This window comes from Canis lupus, chromosome 3 (genome assembly GCF_003254725.2).
Source record: "Canis lupus dingo isolate Sandy chromosome 3, ASM325472v2, whole genome shotgun sequence".
Lineage (NCBI taxonomy): Eukaryota > Metazoa > Chordata > Mammalia > Carnivora > Canidae > Canis > Canis lupus.
In genome coordinates this window covers 17,617,036-17,637,374 of record NC_064245.1, presented here as the reverse complement: position 1 = coordinate 17,637,374, position 20,339 = coordinate 17,617,036, and the positions used below count along the sequence as shown (strand labels likewise).

Sequence of the window (20,339 nt, the reverse complement as noted above, 5' to 3'; positions counted from 1 at the left end):
GAAGAGTTCTGAAAACAAGATTTGCCTGTATATTACTGTTTTTGTTCCTTTTGGGGGGTTTCTAAAGCCATTGGAAAAAGGATGTGTGGGCATTATTCTGGCATGAGGAATTCTACAGTTAAAGTCGTAATATTCATTGCTTTTCAATTTATGTTTTGATGTTGGTGATTCATGGGAAGGAAAATTTAGCTTCCTAAAATTTTAAACACTTGCATCTACGTGCCAAAAAACTGATGTCCCCAATCGTAATACATTTCACATACTTACTTCCATGGACAACTTCCTGACTTTAAAAATGAGCTACGTGTATTCCTTGGGGTTACTAACCAGGGCCACTTTTTCATTCACTCATCATCAAATTTGTTTCATCAACAAATCTGTATGGTATTTAAAGTACATTTAGTGCTGGTAAGCTTACATTCCAGTGGAGAAGACAGACCAACAGCATGTACAACAAATAAATAGTAAATTATATATTATATTAGAGAGTGTTAAGTCCCGTGGGAAAACTCCTACATGGGAAAATATACAGAGAGAGAGATGGGATTCAGCAGGACGGGAGAGGCTGTTTATAATTTTAAATGGGGTTTTACCTCTCATTTGAGTAAAGACTTTTGGAAAATGAGGTGAGTGACCATGTAGAATTCCAGGCAGAAGGACTGGCCAGGGCATAAGCCCTAAGGCAGAGAGCCCGTGTAGAATATAAAAGGAAAGGACTCGAGCAAGGATCAAGGGAAGTGTGGCCAGACAGCTCTGTTGGGTGGGTGCGTGGGGGATGAAGTCACCATGATGAGAGAGGAGATCCAGAGAGTCTGGAGGGAGCCTCATACGCCACCGTAACAATTTTGGCTTTCACCATGAATTAAATGGGGATCCATTAATTGAGTTTGAGCAGAGAAGTGATTTGAGCTCACTTTTGAGATCACTCAGAGTGAAGTGAGTGAAGTGAGATCACTGGCTGTCATGTTGGGGGTAGCTTACTAGAGGGCAAGGCTAGAATCAGGAAACATTTGGGAGGTCAGCACAGAAATTTACCAAGGGGGTCCCAGCAACTTAGGTAGACTAGGGCAGTCAGTAGTAGTGAAGAGGATGAGAAGCAGTTGCAATCTGGATATATTCTGAAGGCAGAGCCAGGTAAGCTTCCTAATAAATTAGATGTGAGATGTAAAAGAATTCGAGGATGTGTCTCCGGATTGAACAAATGAAGGACAGAGGTGGCATTAACTGAGGTGGCATCCTGTATGTCACCTAGCACTGTACCACTTTCAAAAGCCAGTCAGTATGAACTGAAACAAATTGAGGCATGAGTATGCATTGGTTAAGTGTAGCCTCCAGAGGTTGACTGCCTAGGTTCTAATCTTAACTCACCACCTCGTAGCTGTGTGGCTTTGAGTAGGTTGCTTAACTTCTCTGTGTCGCAAATTTGTTCTGTGAAATGGGGATGACAATAGTACCTACTTTGTAGAGTTGATAAGACTTAGTGAATTCATACATGAAAGCATTTAAAAAACAAATTGGAATGTATGTGTTAGCTAAGAGTCCTATTTAAATGCTAGATATGAAGACGTTGCAACTCTTTTTCCCATTTCTTGCCATAATGAGTCACTCGGTGACTTTTAGTTAGGAAGTTGTAAACCTTTCTGGGAACTTCAGAATAAAGGTTAAGTATGATTTTCATTTGCCTGTTTGTCAGATGAGTGTTAAAGGAACAAAAGAAATAATACTTGGACCTGCCAGAGGAAATGCACACATATTCAGATATTAACATTGAAGGCAGTTTTTCTCAGATTTATGCTTCAGCCTGTAATTATGTTAGAATAAAGAGGGGAAATGTTCAAAAAAGAGACCTTAGATATCGTCTAGTTTAACCCAGTCTTTCTTCATTCCACATTGTTATGTAATCCAGACACAGTGTCCTGGTGTCGCCTGCTCAGGAGCAACTAGACCTCTGATATTGACAGAAGATCAACTCCAGCCCCTTTTATAAATATGGAGGAAGAAACTCAGCATCTATCTCAGTATTTTCAGTAATCCTTGAGGGGCTTTTTTACATTTCTCTTCCTTCTTTTCCAGTTTGCTGTTCTCTCTTGAGATCTCAGGCTCCGCCCATCTCCGATGTCTTTTTCCCCATCCTGTTCCTAGCATTGGACACAGCCTGGATTACTCCCATTTCACAAAGCATCATTCATACAAGGTCAGGAGCACAAAGACTTTATTGGAATTGGAATTCGTGTTAACAATAAAGGGTTACAGTACAGGAAACAACTTCAAAATCATTACTGTCACTCTTCTAAAAACTAGCAGTTAATTCCCACTATGGAGAGAGAATTTCTGTGTCTCCTGAGCATATTGCTTCTAGTTATATTTTTGAGGTCACAGTTCTCTTCTTTCCCAAGTCACCCCTGTCTCCAAGCCTCGTATTCTTCTTCTATCTTGCAAAACAGTTTAAACTGGAACTAAACTTTTGCCTTGTAAACTATGTCTCTCAGTGTTTCCCCTTCCATAGCGAGTATTATATTGGTATATTGGTAAATACAGGAGACATTTATTCCAACCCCATCAGTTGTGTCACCCAACCACCCTAGAAAGCAAAACCTGGGATTTATTCATTCAATGACATTAATTGAGCTCCTGTGTCAGGTACTGGGCAGGGCCTTGGCCAGGTAACAACAAGCAAATGAGGTAGTGACTCTGTACTCACCGAATTATGGTCAACTGGCATAGGTAGATGATATTTAAAAAAAAAATGTACACTGCAAATTATAAAGAGTATCAAGAGAAAAAGTACTGTGAGGGTTTCTAGCAGACTGAGCTCATCTGGTGCAGGTGGATTAAAGAAGGCTTCCTGGAACTGAGATGAGATCTGAAAGATAAGGAATAAAGGGTGCAAACCTGGAAGGCTGAGAGCAAAATGAGCTACTAAAAGGCAAGTGTGGCTTAGGCAGGAGAGCGAGACAGAAGGTGGACTCTGCAGGGTCTCAGGTAATACTGACTGTAACGTGGTCGATATCAAGGGGAACCACCTGTCAGTAAGCCACTCTGGCTGCTCCAGGAGAGAATGGACTAGAAGGAGCAGACGTAGAAACCGGAGGCCAGTGGGAGGCTGTTGGAGAAGTCCAAGCAGGAATTTATGGTGGAATAGTCTAGAATGCCAGCAGTGCACCTGGCAGATAGGGTGTGTGTCAAATTGTTTTCTCTCTCTGTGCACTGAATTACACCCCAAGGGACTTGTGCCACGTCACATCCTTCAAATAAAGAGAAACAAAGATATGCTGTTTCAGGGCTGCTCAGCCTCAGCCCTGTGAACATTTTGGATGGGATAATTCTTTGTTATAGAGGCTGTGCTGTGTTGTAGGATGGCCAGCAGCCTCCCTGACTTCTACTCACTAGGTGCCCATAGCACCTCTGCCTCTCCCCGGGTTATGACCACCCAAACTGTATCCAGACATTGCCAAATATCACCTGGAGTTTGGCAGGGGTAGGGGAGATGCAAAATCACCCCTGTTGAAAACTGGTCTGTATGAAACACAGATATTAATTTGTTTGAAAATGTCTGAGGAATGTTCAAAATTTCCAGGCTGGCTTCTCTGAAAATAATTGAGATGGAAAGCAGAGCAAAACTGAATGTTTTGGGAAGCATTCTACAATGAAATTTCAGGTTGTGTGGATAATAAAGAAAAAAGGAAACTGATTTGGAAAAGGTTTTGTCCATGATCACATTTTATATGTCATTATTTTATAAAAGATTTTATTTATTTATTCATAGAGACACCCAGAGAGAGGCAGAGACACAGGCAGAGGGAGAAGCAGGCTCCATGCAGAGATCCAGGGTTTCCAGGATCACGCCCTGGGCTGCAGGCGGTGCTAAACTGCTGCGCCACCCGGGCTGCCCTATGTCATTATTTTAAACTAAGTTTTCTAAAAGCCTTCTATCATAATAGGAAAGAAAAATACAAGAAAATCCCTTGAAGTTTTTTTGTTTTTTTTTTACTTTTAAATAATCTCTTCACCTAATGTGGGGCTCAAGCCCATGACCCCGAGGTCCAGAGTACTGTGCTCTACCTACTGAGCCAGCCAGGTGCCCCCCAGAAAACCTTTTTTGACAACCTTATAAAAAAGATATTTCTCAAGATTTTCTTCTTTTAACTCTGACATACATAATCTCCCAGAACAACTGAGATATGCTCCTGATTATTTATATAACATTTCCTTAAGAGGAAGCAGGCAGATTGCAAACTAATACTGACAATAATTTAGAAGCATTTTGGCTGATGATTATTTTTCCTCTTCTTGAACATAGGGCCTGGATTATTTTATTTTATCTTATTTTTTTTTAAATTACTTATCAGGGGGAAGGTACCAAATTACTTTATTTGAAGGAAGGGAAATGAAAAAACTTCAGTTGACATTTTGGTACAGGGTCTGAATATTTTAGATTCACACAAAAAATAATTCCTGTTTAAAGCTATTAGAGATTCCACTAAACACTTTATAATTGAGGACTGGCAAAATATTATTTTGAGTAAATTACCAACTAGAAATCTCTAAATTTGGGGCACTAGCCTGGCTTAGTCAGTGGAGCGTGTGACTATTGGTTCTGGAGTTGTGGGCTCCGGCCCCACAATGAGTATAGACATTACTTAAAAATAAAGTCTTAAAAAAAAAAATCTCTAAATTTAACTAGCTGTTGGCAATGACAGTGGACCAAAAAAAAAAAAAAAAAAAAAAAAAAATCTAGCGCTAAATTAGTTTAAGTAATTCATGACTTGCTTTAAAGAAGGTAAAATCAGATTAAGGATTTTAATGTCATGGGTCTGATTGGGAGTGGATCTTTTTGTAGTACATCAGGCTTTCCCTTGTCCCTGCGCCCGCCTCCTAAAGCCCTCCCTGCTTCTCTAAGTTCGTATAATCATAAACTGTCTTTTTGGCAGACTCCTCTCAAAAGCTTCATGGCAAGAATTCTCTTGGATTTTGTTTGTCCTTTCCCTTTTATAGATCTGTTCAATTGAATGATCTGTGCTTCAGTTTCCAAATCATTATTGGCAGAAAACTGGAGTTTAGAAAGATTTATTGTTTTTAATTTAAAGCATTGCATTCTGAATGTAGACTACGAAATATTATCTTTGCTAGGACCATTTCTTCTCTTTCTTTTTTTTTTTTTTTTTTTTTTTTTTGCTAGGCCCATTTCTTAAACTCCAAACACTTCAGCACCATCACACAGTCCAGGAGCTCTTAATATTGTTTCCAACTTTTCCTGCAGGATATTTTTTCTTTCAGAGAAATGTTTACTTGCAAGACCAGCAGGAGCTTGTAAGTATCTGAGCTAACAAACACTGTGGGATCACACTAGAATTCCCTTTAGGCACTTTCACATTTTAAAATCTTGAAAGATTTTGATCTTTCCTTCACACAATTGATCACTGAAGCAAAACTCTGAAACATAATCATCAGATCATCAGAACATTTTGCACCGTGTGTTTTGCACGTCAGCCTAGCAAAAGCACACAACTTTCTCCAGAGGCCGATAGGCCCCGATGGAGCCTACGTGTCACAGCAGACGGAGCACGTGTGCTCAATGTGGCTTTTTCTCTAACATATACAATCTGTGTCTCACAGACCGCAGTTCCTGCCTACAATCTGGACAATCCAGTTCTTCCTTTGCAGTGATTTACATTAAGAGAAAACAGTACCCCTGCTGTGTCATTTTCCATTTCATATGCACTATGTCTTAGAGAAACAATATACATAACAGTCAATGGGTGGCAAATACTGTCTCCGAATGGAATTTTTGGATTAGAAGGAGACTTAGAAAACTAGCTCATGCCCAGATATTCATCAAAAGAGAGGCAAAATATTGCAGTGCATAGAAAAAACCTGTCTTCTAGTCCTGTGGAAACTGTGTGTGTGTGTGTGTGTGTGTGTGTGTGTGTAAGTTGTTTAGCTTTTCTGACCCTGTTAGCTCTTTTGTGAATAACATCATATTCATACACTTCAAGATGTCTTTGAGTTGACGATGCACCATTATTTTAGGTATCATTAAGGAAGAAAAATATGATAGGTGGGGGAATGGGTGAAATAGGTGATGAGGATTAAGGAGTGCACTTGTCATGATAGGCACTGGGTGATAAAAATAAGAACTAGGGGAACCCTGAGTAGCTCAGTGGTTTAGCGCCTGCCTTCAGCTCAGGGCATGATCCTGGAGACCGGGGATCAAATCCCATACTGGGCTCCCTGCATGGAGCCTGCTTCTCCCTCTGCCTGTGTCTCTGCCTCTCTCTCTGTCTTTCATGAATAAATAAATAAAATAATTTTAAAATAATAAAAAATAAAATAACTAAAAAAATAGGTGTAGACATCTAGGTCAATGGACAAGATTAAGAGTTCAGAAATAGACCCACATTCAAAACATTAATTGATTTTTTTTGTTTGTTTGTTTACAAAGACAGTAAGGTAATTCAATACTGGATAGTTTTTTTTTTTAATAAATGGTCATGGAATATGCGGATATTTACATGGAAAAAATAAATGTGACCCTTAAATAAAAAAAAATGATGCCAATTAAAGTATGACATAATTCATTTTATTACTTAGAATTATTGCTTACTTTTGATATTTGTGTTTTTTTTAATTAGCCTTTTTTTAAAAAATTAAGTAAGCTCTACCCCTAACATGGGACTTGAACTCATGACTTCGAGATCTACTTTTGATGTTTTTTTATTAAATATTTTATTTATTTATTGATGAGAGACACAGAGAGAGAGAGACAGAGACATAGGCAGAGAGAGAAGTAGGCTCCCGACAGGGAACCTGATGCAGGACTCGATCCTAGGACCCTGGGATCGTGACCTGAGCCAAAGGCAGACAGATTCTCAACCACTGAGCCATCCAGGCATCCCTATGTTTGATATTTGAAAGAGTTCTTTTAGACTTAGATATAGATATAAATTTTTGTGGTACGTAACTCTTTAATTTTTTTTTTCTTTTTAATTTTAGAGAGACAAAGAGCAATGTGGGGAGGTCAGGGGCAGAGGGAGAGGGAGAGAGAAACTCAGACTCTGTGCTGAGCATGGAGGAGCTCTACAAGGGGCTGGATCTTAGGACCCTGAGATCATGACCTGAGCTGAAAACAGGAGTTGGTTGCTTAACTGACTGCACCACCCAGGTGCACCAGTACTTTACTCTTGTATATAAAAAAAGAAAAGTAGAAACCAAATAATCAGTTAAGGTATTCTGAAATTTTCCTTGGAGTCCAGCTCTTCAGATTTACTTTTGAGTCACATTTATCAATGCCTATGGATATTGGTTGTTAATGCAGCATTTTCTAAAAGACAGCTTTACTATGGTTATTATACATTCTCCGCTCCCACCCCCCAAGCTTCTAACCCTATTTATAAGTTTTGAAGCTGTTGCTTTTTTCATCTTATCCAAAGGTGTTATCAGAAGGCTTCTGGACAAGAGCTACAACTCAACTGGTCCTAAAATGACGTGTGCTTAGAGTTTTTGTGCTGCCACCAGAAATAACTACAGGTTTGTGCATAGTCAGTGGCAAGTGCATCATGATCCCTGCTTAGCCAACAAAGATAGGAAGATACTAACCAGTTTCAGAGATATTAAAATGTGAAGTAAGAGTGTGTTTTTTAGAATCCAAGTATTGATTCAAAAAACCAAAAGAGGTCATTGTGACTTTGTAGAATGAGTTAGTATATTTTAAACATCATGCCTGTGTAGTACTTTTTAATTTAGGTATTCCCATGTTCAATGGAATAACAAGAGAGGAGAGTATTGCCATGGAGACTATTATTCCTGCTAGGTTTTAGAAGGAAAATGTAAGACTCAGAGGTCAAGCAGCTCCCTAAGGGGTGTTATTTTTAGGGATCAAAGTGGTCACCTTTCCCCCCTACTATGTCTTAGGTCCCCGCTAGAATCTCTGAAATTCAAAGTATTTAAATTCTTTTAGGGAAGTTGCTTGTTAAAAGCACAATCTAGAAACGGGGATGTGATAATCTATTATTAGTCAATAACACCTTGGCTTCAAGTTGTTTATCAGAATAATTTTGGAATCGACAGCCTAGTTAGAAACTAATCTATAGGCAGGTAGTAAGAAGAGCATAGTCACAAAGTAATAAACACGTACAAGGTGGCAGAGTATGGCATAAAATAAATATATCGATGCTGTACACGTTAACAGGATCACAGCCGACCTACCCACAGCAAATGACCATGTTAACTGACCGTAAAGATCTTGAGATGGACAGCTGATTCTAGAAATGCTCTACGTATCTATCAAGTCTTGTCTTCAGGGTGTTTAAAAAAATGATGATGTTCTTCAAAATGGGCTGTTGTAGCCTGGTGGAAAACGAATAGACAATTTGCTGAGTGATTTTTGAGAACTTCCTACACCTGTTTTATCCCTCACCTTCCTCTTCCATAATGGGGGTGGTAACCATGCTCACGTGTAAACAGGAGCATCCCTTTCACTTTGTTCTCTACAGGCTACCGTCATGGTCACTGAATGCATTGCTGCCATTTCTGGCCTCACATGACATAACAACATTCAGTGGAAGAAGATACAATGTTTTTTCCTTCTGTTTTCCTTTAAGGGAGAGGAAATATTTCCTGGTTGCCTTGTGGTTCATTGGCTAGACTTCATTCACATGATCTTTTTTAACCCGTCTCTGGCAAGTGGAGAGGGTTTACTGTGATCGCCTTACTGACTAGGATTCACTCCTTCGTCACCTGCGAGGGATGGATGCCCTAAGCAAGTGGGAATTCGGTCAACAATGAAGTAGGTGGGAGTGGCTGTAAACTGGCCCACCTAACAGTTCTGTTCTGCTATTCCTTAGGATTACTGGAAAACTAAGTGATAGAACCTTTTTCTTTCTTTTTTTTTTTTTTTTGGTAATGAAAGAACTTCTGTGAAGTACTTAGTAATAAGGATGGCATTGGCAAATAAATCTCTGATACCTGCTGGGTGCAGTACTTTGTCCTATACATGTAGAGCTGTCAATATACAGTATTCATCACAAAAGCTTCATGAGGTATTTGTGTAATTGTGATCTCCTTTTTACATATGTGGAAACGGCACAGAGTGGTTAAGTAACGTGCCTAAGATTTTGCAGCTTGTAGGTGGCTACGCAGTGTGGTCCTGGAGCACATGGGCTTAACCATACTCCTGGTAAATAGTAAGTGTTCAACCTCTGTTACCTCCTACTATCATTGTGTTGACCTACATTCCTTAAGCAGCCTTTACAGATTTTTGTCTTCTTATTCTGGTCTTTGAAGAGAAGGAAAGATACATTTAAAAAATGTATAGGAAGGGGTTTGAATAAAAATGGAATAGAAGCGTTTTTCAAATTTATGTCATAGCCTGTTAGTGGGTTATAAAATCTATTTAATGAGTCACAATCAGCATTTAAAGGGATAAAATACAATGCAATAGGATAAAATAAAACATTGGAATCAGATAAAAAAATACCAGCTGTACCCCTTATAATGACTCTTGTTTCCCTTTCAATTACATGTTTATTTTAGGTATTTGTTCTAGGTTGTCAAGTAAATTTTTTTTTTTTAATTTTAGGTCGTGGTCAGAAAAAGCTAGAAAAATCTACTGTAAAGTCTTGCTACTCAAAGAGTGAACAAACAGCATCACAACACCTGGGAGCCAATTCAAAATGTAAACTCAGACTCCACCCCAGGACCTGCTGTTTGGGAATCTGCATTGTAACAAGATACCTAGGTTTTTCTTCTATGCTCCTTGAAAGTAAAGAAGCCCTGTTCCAATACTGGCTGTTCTCTGCCTAATTACATGTGCCCTCAGGTGTGAGGAGAGGAGAATTGAATGTAGTTTGAAAAAGATGCTCAAGTGATCTGCTCCTCAAGTTCCTTTTTTTTTTTTTTTTTTTTTAAGATTTTATTTATTTATTCATAGAGACACAGAGGGATGGAGAAGCAGACTCCATGCAGGGAGCCTGATGTGGGACCCCATCCTGGGACTCCAGGATCACGCCCTGGACCGAAGGTGGCGCTAAACCGCTGAGCCACCCAGGCTGCCTTCCTCAGGTTCCTTTAAGTTGACTTCTCTATGGAATAACTCAGAGAAATAGCTCACTGACTTTCTTTTTTCTTTCCTTTTTTTGGACTGAACGTTGATTTTTTTTCTAATTAGCTGATTTTACACACACATACTGTATATACACACATTTCTAGTTTCTCTTGAAAAAACTGGAAAATCTGACAACACAAAGCTAATTTTCTCCAAGGCAGCAGTCAGCTGGAGCTGAGTACTGTCGGTACACTTTGGACAGAGCACTAATCCCCAATCTGCTCCACTCCCCAGGCACACAGCCTGCTCCTATGTAGTACCTGCGTGGTCCCTGAAAGCATTCACTTTTATGATCCCTGCCCTGCTCTATATTATCCTGATTTAAAATTTTTCTTCAGAGAGCTTAATCTGTGATCATTAGATCTTCTTTGGACTTACCTACTGAGAATGATTAAAAAAAGATTAGGCTCTGCACCAGCAACATAATTTATCAAAAGTATATTATCTCAATTATAACAAAAATATATGGCTTTGGACCTCCTGTTGCTTGTCTTCTGTGGTTTTTAGATTTCTTCTTCTATTCTGCTTCTAAGAAAGACAACACAAGACAGAGCTAACCAAGGCTTCTCTGTCTTAGCTCATCCATACTTCATGGCTGAATGGATGGTGTAAGGATAGGAAGCTGACCAGAGACACTTTCTTTAGAAGCTTCATTAATTATGATCATCCTCTCAGTTGGTACCTCATAGGTAGCCCTTCTTTTTGTATGGTAGTTCTTTGCTTTCACGAGGATGAAGCCTTAATCATAAAAAGATTAAGTACTGGTTACACCCACAGGCTGCCATAGTGAAATACTGTAGACTAAGAGGCTTGAAAGATAGATATTTATTTTCTCACAAATCTGGAGGTTGGCAAGTCCAAGATCAGGATGCCAATGTGGTTGGGCTCTGGTGAGAGCTCTCTTTCTGGCTTCCAGATGGCCACCTTTTTGCCGTTTCCTCACGTGGCAGAGAGAGAGAGAGAGAGAGACAGAAGGAGAAATCTGTCATCGGCTTCTTCTAAGGCCATAGTCCTACCAGATTAGGGCATCACCATTTTGACTTCATGTACCCTAAATTCACTTTTAAAGATCTTGTCTTCAGATAGTTACGTTGGGCATTAGGGCTTCACCATATGAATTAGAGGGGGGCCAGATTCAGTTTATAGCAGTGCCCACATGTTAATCATTACCCAAGCATTTTTTGAGCATCTGCTCTGTACTCAGGCTGGACCAGGCATTGTGATGGTTGGAAGTGTGGTGGGATGGGATGAAATACTCACTGAGGAGGCAATCATAAACTAGAACAAATGCTGTGAGGTAGAATAAATGCTGTAGGAACTTCAGAGTGGCAGGGATCAATGAAGATTGAAATGGTCCAAAAGCCTTATGGAAGAGTTGAGGCTTAAGCTAGGATTTTAGAACTGGTGAAAGGAAGTAAGAAATGACAGGATAAGAACCCAGACCAGGAGGGTAGTAATGGGAATGGAGGAAAAGGGCCAGGTACCAGAGAGGTCTTACAGAAAGCACTGAAAAAACTTGCTAACTGACTGGCATAGAGAGGACTTCATAACCGAGACATGGAGAGAAAGGGTGAGGAGAGTGGTTCTTTTAACATAGATCAGAAATTCCAAGGGTGAAAGAACGTATGGGGGTGGTGTTAGGTACATGGGGAAAGATAAATTCTTTTAGAAATAACAGTTTTTAGAAACTGGAGAATTTGCTAAATAAAATATCTGTGTTATCATTGAGAATAAGGGCAAGGAGATGAGAAAAAGTAGGACTGGAGATAATAGGTATTTGAATCATTATCATAGGGTTGATAATTGAGGCTAAGGAAATGAAACATCTCTTTGAGAAAGTATTTAAAGAGATTGTAGAGAGATGTATGGAAAGAAAAGAGTGAATAATTGTCATGACTCCTAAGGATCTAGCAACAGCACATGGCGTGGTGGTGTATGACTATTGAAAATTTAATGGATTTAGTTCTGATTTTCTCAGGGTATACACAGCACTTAGTGTTTTGTAAAATGAACATTTGTTGGTCAGTTTGGTGACTGAATGGATGAATGTTAGAAGTTTAAAGTCCAAAGTGCCTGTTGTTCATCAGAGATGTTTTCAGGTTGAGCAGCTTTCCCACTTCCATTTAACTGATTGTTTTGACCATTAATTATTACTTACACACTGAAGAGTTGATGAGGTAAAATGTTTCTCCCATCACATGAAGGGGTTAATCAGCTCAGTTTTCAGAGGAGTCATCTGACTGTCATACTCGTCCAGGTACATTCACTAAGGCATTCCCAGTGGGCGGGGATCCTGGAAAATTATTATGCTGTGACCTAGTTTTCCCTTTGGAACCAGGTCCTCTCTCCTGGGCCTGTCTCAGCCTTCCCTTGGCAGTTCTGCGCTTATTGACCTTTCTCTTTGCACCAGCAGCTGCTGCTGATGGTCCAGTCTGCTTCTGGGAAGACAAGGTGTAGTTAGTGGTCTGCCTTTGAATTTCCTACTCCTCCGTTGGAGCTCAGAGCTGCTCACAACTGAACCCAATATTTTAGATCCTCCAACCTCTTCTCATCTCCTAGCAGTATTTGCCATTCTAGTGTCTAGTTCTTCTGGAGTCCTGGTGTGGATAAATGAATTTTATGCTACCTTGTGGCTTTCTGATGACAAAGCCTTGATTCAGATAAGGGGTTAATTAATAATATTTGTAGTGTTATAATAAAATTCTAGGACTTTAAATCCAGACAATCTTGGATGTGAATCATTAGGCTTTCATCTTGACAGGTGTGTGATTTGAGATGGCTGCTCAACCCTTCTTGAAAACAGTTTCCCCAGCTAAAACATAAGTGTAACCACTGTCTTTGAAATTGGCTATAAGGATAAACAAGGCAGATGTACATCAAGAGACCTCGCCCAGTACCTGGCGTATTGTAGGGGCTTCGTAGGGCAGTATTTTATATGACAGGCCAAAGCAAAATACACGTGTGTCATTTCTCTACTTCACAAATCACTCCACGTGGACTTATGAGGAAGAGGGTTAAGGCATACAGACATACAGTCTTTCCCCTAATTTAGCAATATATACTCCAAGCTCTACCTGGTCAGAGCTTTTCGATTTCTATGATGTTATTTTGTTAGCTAGTGCTTCAACGTACTGAGGAATAGTACCTTAGAGAACCAAACAAGTTAATAGATTTTCCTTAAATTGGAGCAATTTTCTTCTCCTTTATTGAATCAAGAAAGCTAACTGTCAAAGAAGCATAGAATGGTGTAGATAATACCCTAAGGTAACAAAACTCTATTATGTTGTATTCCATTAGAACTGAGCTGAGGGTATTTGGGAAGGAAATTTCACTGTGTAATAAGAGGGGATTGTAGCCCGAACTTTATACTGTTTTTCTCCAGGGTTTTCTATTGTGTACTTTAGTAGCGTTATCCCAAATAGAGATATCCCAGGTTCACTTTTTACTCTTGAGAGAATCTAGTGTTAACATAAATTGGAGATTATCTTTGAAGTAAACAACATTAAGGTGAACAGAGAAATATTCAACTTCCTTTCAAAGGAACATTTCTACTTGCCTATCATCTTCCTCCCTCTGTTTATGTAAGCCAGAATCACTGGTATCTTTCCCACAAAAGCAGGCAGGTGACTTTGCAGCTGTTCCTGAATAACAGCCAGATCTTTTCAGAAGTCTTACTCTCTTCTGACTCGTAAACCAACTGAGGCTCAACTACTCTATGAATTAATTTTTGTTGTCGTGAGTTTTAGAAAACCAAATACATTCCTTATTTACTAGTCCTGTCCTGAAATGTTTTGGATCTGTATCTTAGCATTAGGAGTATATGCTGAAATTGCTCAGTGCTATAGGTAAAAATACATATCTTCATGTTAGAATTGGGAAGAGTCTAATTACCTTAAACAAGAAAGAGACTTTTGTCTAAATAACCAAACCAATCCCAAATTGTATGTAGGCACACCTCATTTTATTGCACTGTGCTTTATTGCACTTTGTGAATACTTTGTTTTTTTGCAGATTGAAGGCTGGTGGCAAGCTTGTGTGGAGCAAATCTTTGGGGGCCTTTTTTCCAATAGCATTTGCTTATTACTCTGTGTCCCTGTGTCACATTTTGGTAAGTCTCCCAATATTTGAAACTTTTTCATTATTTATTGTATTTGTTATGGTGATCTCTGATCAGTGACTTTCGATGTTGCTATTAAAATTGTTTTGGGACAGTGTGAACCACACCCTTGGAAGACCGTGAACATAAGTGACAAATGTGTGTGTCTCCTGATGGGTTATACCCCATCTCTCTATCTCTCCTGCCTCCTTCTTCCCTGAGACACAACAATATTGAAATGAGGCCAATTGGGATCCCTGGGTGGCGCAGCGGTTTGGCGCCTGCCTTTGGCCCAGGGCGCGATCCTGGAGATCCGGGATCGAATCCCACATCGGGCTCCTGGTGCATGGAGCCTGCTTCTCCCTCTGCCTGTGTCTCTGCCTCTCTCTCTCTCTCTCTCTCTGTGACTATCATAAATAAATAAAAATTAAAAAAAAAAATTTGAAATGAGGCCAATTAATAACCCTCTGATGGCCTCTTAGTGTTCAAGGGAAAGGAAGAGTCACATGTCTCTCACTTTAAATCAAAAGCTGGAAATAAATAAGCTTAGTGAGAAAGACACGTCAAAAGCTGAGATAGGCCAAAAGATAGGCTGCTTGTGCTAAATAGCCAAGTTATGAATGCAAAGGAAAGGTTCTTAAAGGAAATGAAAAATGCCACTCCAGTGAACAATGTGATTGATAAGAAAGTTAAATAGCCTATTGCTGATATGGAGAAAATTTTAATGGTTGACTATAAGACCAAACTAGCCATGACATTCCCTTAAGTCAAAGCCAAATCCAGAGCAAGGCCCTCTCTCTCTTCAGTTGTATGAAGGCTGAGAAAAGTGAGGACACTGCAGAAGAAAAGTCTGAGGCTAGCAGAGCTTGGTACATGAGATTTAAGGAAATAAGCCATCTCTATAACAATAACAGTGCAAGGTGAAGCAGTGGGTGCCTGATGGAGAAGTGGCAGCAAGTTATTTCGAAGGTTTAGCTAAGATAATTCATGAAAGTGCCTACACTGAGCAACAGATTTTCGGTGTCGATGAAACAGCTTTATACTGGAAGAAGATGCCATCTAGGACTTTCATAGCTGGAGAGGAGAAGTCAATGTCTTGCTTCAAAGCTTCACAGATAGGCTGACTCTCTCATTAGGGGCTAATACAACTGGTGACTTTAAGTTGACACCAATGCTCACTTACCATTCTGAAAATCCTAGGGCCCCGAGGACTTATGCTAAATCTACTCAGCCCGTGCTCCATAAATGGAGCAACAGAGCCTAGATGACAGCACAATATGTTTACAACATGGTTTGCTGAATATTTTATGCCCACTGTTGACATCTACTGCTCAGAAAAAAAAAAAAAAAAAGATTCCTTTCAAAATATCACTGCTGTGCTTGCTTCAGCAGCACGTGTACTAAAATTGGGATGATACAGAGAAGATTAGCATGGCCCCTGTGTGAGGATGACACGCAAATTCATGAAGCGTTCCACAAAATATCACTGCTCATTGACAATGTGCCTGGTCACTCAAGAGTTCTGATGAAGATGGACAATGAGAAGAATGTTGTTCTCATGCCTGCTAATATTATATCCACTTTGCAGCCCAGGGACTAAAGAGGAGTTTTGACTTTCAAGTGTGTATATATGTATGTATTTTTTAAAACAGATTTTATTTTTAAATAATTTTTATAATAATAATAATAATAATAAATAATAATAATCTCTACACCCAACTTAACAACCCCAACATCAAGATTCTCTTGCTTGATGATTGAATCAGACACCCCAACTTTCAAGTGTTAATTATTTAAGAAATATATTATGTAAAATCAAAGCTGCCATGGATATAGTGATTCCTCTGATGGATCTGGGCAGTCAGTTGAAAACCTTCTGGAAAGAATTCACCATGTTAGATGCCATTAAGAAAATTTGTGATTCATGAGAAGAGGTAAAAATATCAATATGAAAAGGAGTTTGGAAGAAGTGATTCCAGGCCTCATGGATGACATTGAGGAGTTTAACTTCAGTGGAGGAAGTAAGTGCAGATGTAGTGGAAAGAGCAAGAAAACTAGAATTAGAAGTGGAGCCTAAAGATTGCTAGAACAATCTTGATAATTGGCTCAATTGCTAGAACATCGTGATAAAATTTGAACAGATGAAGAGCTACTTCTTATGGATGAGCAAAGTGGTTTCTAGGGAGGGAATCTACTCCTGGTGAAGATGTTATGAAGACTGTTGAAATGACAATAAGAGATTTAGAATTTTACATAAACTTAGTTAATAAAGCAGCAGCAGGGTTTGAGAGGATTGATTTCAATTTCGATAGTTCTACCATAGGTAAAATGCTATCAAACAGCTTCACATGCTACAAAGAAATCATTCATGAAAGGAAGAGCCAGTTAATGTGGCAAAATTCATTGTTGTCTTATTTTAAGAAATTACCACAAGAAAGGGTTCCTGCCTGGCTGCTCAGTTGGTAGAGCACGTGACTCTTGATCTCAGGGTCATGAGATCCACTTTGGACACAGAGTTTACATAAAACAAAAAAGAAATGACTACAATCACCCCAATCCTCAGCAACCAGCACCCTGATCAGTCAGCAGCCATTAACCCTACACCAGCAAAAAGATTATAAGTTGCTGAAAGCTCTCATGATGGTTAGCCTTTTTTGGCCATAAAGTATTGTTTCATTAAGGTATACACATTGTTGGGACACCTGGGTGGCTCAGTGGTTGAGCGTCTGCCTTTGGCTCAGGGCGTGATCCCGGGATCCTGGGATCGAGTCCCACATCGAGTTCCTTGCATGGAGCCTGCTTCTCCCTCTGCCTGTGTGTGTCTCTGCCTCTCTCTCTCTCTCTCTCTCTGTGTCTCTCATGAATAAAGAAATAAAATCTTTTTAAAAAAAGGTATACACATTGTTGGGGTGCCTGGGTGGCTCAGTCAGTTGTGTCTCTGACTTTGATTTTGGCTCTGGTCATGATCTCAGGGTCATGAGATCGAGCCCCACGTTGGGCTCCGTGCTTGGCATGGAGCCTGCTTAAAATTCTCCCTCCTTCTCCCTCTGCTCCTCCCCTCACTGATGCTTTCTCTCTCTCTCTCTCTCAAATAAATAAATAAATAAACAAATAAATAAATCTTATAAACAAAAAAGGTATACACATTTTTTTAAAGACACAATGCTATTACACACTTAATATAGTACATTATAGTGTAAACATAATTTTTAAATGTTCTGGGATATAAAAACATTTATTTGGGGTTCCCTGGATGGCTCAGTGGTTTAGCACCTGCCTTTGGCCCAGGGTGTGATCCTGGGGTCCCGGGATCGAGTCCCGCGTCAGGCTCCCGGCATGGAGCCTGCTTCTCCCTCTGCCTGTGTCTCTGCCTGTCTCTCTCTCTCTCTCTCTCTGTCTCATGAATGAATGAATGAATTAATAAAAATAAAAACCAACAAAAACACTTATTTGACTAGCTTTATTGCAATATTCACCTTATTGAAATGGTCTGGAACCGAACCTGCAAGATCTCCAAGGCATGCCTAAAGATGGATTATGTGGCATTCTGAAAGCAAGCTCTCACCTGAATTTCATCCCTGTTGCATAACAGGTAGATGGGTTGACTATTTGGCTAGAAGAAATCGCAGAAGTCATGGGAAAGTCTCTTTTTACCTGATGAAGAATGAAGAAACCAAGGCCCAGAGAGTTCACTGGTGGTTACATTGGGACCAACTAGCTAGAGGAAGACTGGGAGCAGGATTCTTGATTCCTGACACAATGTGCTTTCTAAAACCCCATGGTTATTGGATGAATCGTGGCTAGCTTTTACTGTTTCAAATAAAGTAGTGGCCTACATAGTACCATATACTATTTTCTAGAGTGAAATTTAGTTGTGTAAGTTTTAGGTTGTAGTATTGGTGTAAGTATAGGGAAATAATAAATTTTACAGTAATATAAAATCTTCAAGTCCAGAACCTGAGTACAAGGTTATGATATTTTAATTCAACTATATCAGGTATTCTGAATGGAAAGGTATTGCTGGAAGAGGAATTTCATTTTTTTTTTAAGTTTTTATTTTTTAAGTACAGCCAACATGGGGCTTGAACTCACACCCTGAGGTCAAGAGTCACGTGCCCCACTGACTGAGCCAGCCAGGTGCCCCAAGAAATTTCATAGATTAAGAAGCAGGAAATGCAACATCAGAAAAGTCAGATGACTTGTTCAGTTCATTCAGCCACTTAGTGTCTGTGGACCAGAACTTAGATTTCTTATCTCTCAGATGAGTGCTCACCCCCAAACAGTAACCCAGCAGGAAAAAAAGGGGTAGCAGGGAGGGAATGTTTCCTTTGATCTATAGTGATTTCACAGTTTGGGACTAAATCTGCTCTATAAAGTGAGGAATAGCTGAATGTATTTCCTCTAAATAGATAGCTTTTCCTTATAGGTACTACATTATTAGCATGTTTTCTTTTTTGGAGGAAAGAAGGTTGTTATGGATTGAATTGTGTCTCCCAAAAAGATAGGTTGCAGCTCTAATCCCCAGTGTCTCAGAATATGACTTGATTTGGAACAGGGACATTGCAGATGTAATTAGGTAATATAAAGTTTGTGCTGTAGTACAGTGGACCCTTAATCCAGCACGACTCTGACTGTATAAGACGAGGAGAAACTCAGAGGAGAAAGCCATGTGAAGGGACAGAGACCCTAGGAGAAGATGGCCATTAGATAAAAAAGGGCAGAGGTTCCAGCGGTGCGTCTGCAAAACAAGGACTGCCAAAGATGGGCAGCCACCACCATAGGCAAGAAGAGGCAAGGAAAGGTCTGCCTCTGTAGACTTCAGGAGTATAGCACTGCCATGATTTTGGACTTTTAGCCTCCAGAACCGTGAGAGAGTAAATTTCAGTTGTTTTAGGTCTCCTGGTTTGAAGTATTTTGTTGAGGTAGCCAGTAGGAAACTAATAACAGAGAACAATGTAATGAGGGAATTTATGGGGCTTTTCCTGGTCAGGCTGCTCAAGGCACTCATGAAAGCTCGCCAGCGGAGGTATTTGTCCACTGCTTCCCTACACAGCGTGTACTCCTGTGGTTGTTTCTTCACAAGGGTTTCCTGAAGTTGACTCTCCAAATAGGAGAAATAGTAAGGAGAGAGAGTATTTTCTCCTCTGCTTTTGTCATTTTGGGATTACCAGTTTGGGAAGGGAATGCATGTGTGATTTTGCTGTTGTGGATTATGGGACCGCTTTTTATAAGGGCTGCCAGCATCCTGTTTATGTGATGTGTGTGCTGTATCTTAGTTTCCTGTTATTTTCCTCTTGTTCTAAACATCGTGAGTACTACCTTTTGGGATTCAGATCTGTCAAGATGTGTAGATTATACAAGTGTGTCTTGCACTTGAAGGTAGAAATGTTGATGATGTCCTTAAAAAAAAAAAAAAGCAAAGCAGAAACTGGCTGTTTATTCTAGCAATTTGTTTTTTGCATTTCTATCATTATTTAAGCTATTAATCATTAGAGAAAGATGATCTAATAAGTACAAATTCCTATATTCAGTAAGGATCAGATAGCAAAAATTCATGTCATCTAAAGTAATAGTAGTGTAATAATTTGACTTTCATCTGTTGTATCATCACTGTTAGACTTAGGACAATATATTTTAATTTTTCACATCCTTCTGTTTACTGATAAGACTGTTTTGTGTAACTAGTAAATCTCTAAATTATGCAAAGATGTTTTAACTCCCTATTTTAACTTTATTAATGTTCCCAGAGACCTATCAGTGCCAGAGGTAATAATCATTTTGTGTAGATTGTAAACTGATGTTGAGAATTTATGGAAGTCTTGAATTTAGAAGTAGCAAAAATCCATTTCCAGTTAGACTTAACTATAATGCATCAGAAATTCCTCAAGTCATAAGCATTTGTTTTCGTGAATCACATTAGGCTATATGATCTTAACATAAAAGTATTAGAATCTATTCTAAAGCAACTTGTTGTTTTTCTGCTCTATAATAATCGTGACTTCAATTACCTAAGTTAGTAATTGTGAAGCTGGTTTGAGAAAATATATTCTTTTCCTTATAACTTCATGCTATTCAACAAAGACAATGATATTGGTTCTATTTCCAGTTGGGCTTGTGCATTTGGATTTTTAACTACTGGTT

At 39.4% G+C, this 20,339-nt stretch overlaps 1 long non-coding RNA gene and 1 other non-coding gene across 2 annotated transcripts in view; both read left to right on the top strand.

Moving 5' to 3' along the window:
* The first annotated feature begins 2,070 nt into the window (after positions 1-2,070).
* The window catches only part of LOC112654038 (uncharacterized), a 26,288-nt gene continuing 8,019 nt past the window's right edge, over positions 2,071-20,339 (top strand). Inside the window, exons 1-4 of the long non-coding RNA XR_003132666.3 lie at positions 2,071-2,194; positions 7,431-7,527; positions 9,578-9,673; positions 14,114-14,210. This is a non-coding gene — a long non-coding RNA (uncharacterized LOC112654038). The remainder of the gene's footprint in view (positions 2,195-7,430; positions 7,528-9,577; positions 9,674-14,113; positions 14,211-20,339) is intronic.
* Positions 15,575-15,681, top strand: LOC112654252 (U6 spliceosomal RNA). The gene has a single exon (XR_003132901.1). It is a non-coding gene; the product is annotated as a U6 spliceosomal RNA (small nuclear RNA).